The sequence below is a fragment of the Sinocyclocheilus rhinocerous genome, unplaced genomic scaffold (genome assembly GCF_001515625.1).
Source record: "Sinocyclocheilus rhinocerous isolate Xijiao unplaced genomic scaffold, SAMN03320098_v1.1 scaffold2500, whole genome shotgun sequence".
NCBI classification, from domain to species: domain Eukaryota; kingdom Metazoa; phylum Chordata; class Actinopteri; order Cypriniformes; family Cyprinidae; genus Sinocyclocheilus; species Sinocyclocheilus rhinocerous.
Window position 1 is genome coordinate 171,516 of NW_015660026.1, and position 1,735 is coordinate 173,250.

Here is a 1,735-nt window from a genome sequence, read left to right on the forward strand (position 1 = left end):
GTCTCGGAGTCTCAACACTTCCAGACCCGACCTGATTAGATTTTTTTATTTGTTTGACAGGGACAGCTGTGCGCAAACAGAAACACACGCACACATATATTCGTTTATTTAAAAAAAAAAAAAAAACTCCCCAGAAAAAAGGGCACTTGCTCTCGAGGAAGAAAAAGGGCAGGTGCTCAAGCCCCCTTTGATGTCTATGTGTGCACGTGCCTGCTTAGGAATAGGAAGTAGGAATGCCAGTTTTAAGAGGGAACAGAATGTGGCGTTTCAGTTTTAGACATCTCATTCTCAGATAGAAAGTGAAGATGAAACTCAGATGTGGTGGACATGACAAGTTTCACCCAGAGTAGCTTGAATTGCTTGTCCACAGCACACGTAAGGCCCTCATCCACAGGAATGGTCACTCTGTCATTCCTCGCAATGAAGTATGGTCTGATGTATGTTGTGCTCGAACTCCCAGTGTAGATTGGCTGTGGTTAAGTCACTGATGCCATCTCACAACTGCCTCAGTGAAAATATATTTTTTAGTGAAAATATATTTGTTATAACAAATTATACACTGGAGATGTGTGTAAGTCATTAAAGGTGCAGTAGGAGATCTTGGAAAATGCTAACTTTAGCCTGATAGCACTGAAAGCAAACGTCCCACCCTCCCTGCAATCGCCGTCCAAGGCCACTCCCCCCGAAAGCATTTACGCTCACAGGCTAGAACACCAGAGACAACATTACAATAGGCTACATCAGCGGTTCCCAATTCCAGCCCATGTTCCAAAGTGAAGTAAACTTCAACGGATTTCCCCCGCTCAGGGAGTAGGGAGCAATGAACACTGTGTAGGGATCATATGATTGAACCGAATCATTTAAATGGTTGATTCATTCAGGAACGAAACACCGTCATGTTGCTCAGAGAGCAAATTGGACTTATATTTGTTGGCGAAATAGAGCAAAAACAGGTAATATTGTGTCTAAAACATACATGACTTAATATGAAATTCTTGTTTATTGAACTGCTGTATAAAATCAATATCAAATTGTAATCATGCTGCTTTTTGGTGGAAAAAAACGTCAGTCTTCACTGATACTGATTAACTATATGAAATTATATAAATATATAAATTTCTGCCCCCATATCTTGAATTTTGTGATCATTCTAAATGCATTTTAATAAACTGAATCATGCAGTGAAAGAATGCGCACTGGTCTAACCTACTAGACTTATTGCCTTTTGTTCATCACCACTCACCTCCACACCAAGACAAACACAACTGGAAAGGGAGGGAGGCTCTCTGCCGTTCTGTGATGTGCATGTGCCGATCGTGCTGTGCTGTGCGCCTGCGCAAAGACGCGGAGGTGAGAAACGCATCGGAGCTCACAGTCTCCATTTCCCGACCTGACCTGATATTTAGATTTTTTTTATTTGTTTGACAGGGACTCCCCAGAAAAAAGGGCACTTGCTCTCGAGGAAGAAAAAGGGCAGGTGCTCAAGCCCCCTTTGATGTCTATGTGTGCACGTGCCTGCTTAGGAATAGGAAGTAGGAATGCCAGTTTTAAGAGGGAACAGAATGTGGCGTTTCAGTTTTAGACATCTCATTCTCAGATAGAAAGTGAAGATGAAACTCAGATGTGGTGGACATGACAAGTTTCACCCAGAGTAGCTTGAATTGCTTGTCCACAGCACACGTAAGGCCCTCATCCACAGGAATGGTCACTCTGTCATTCCTCGCAATGAAGTATG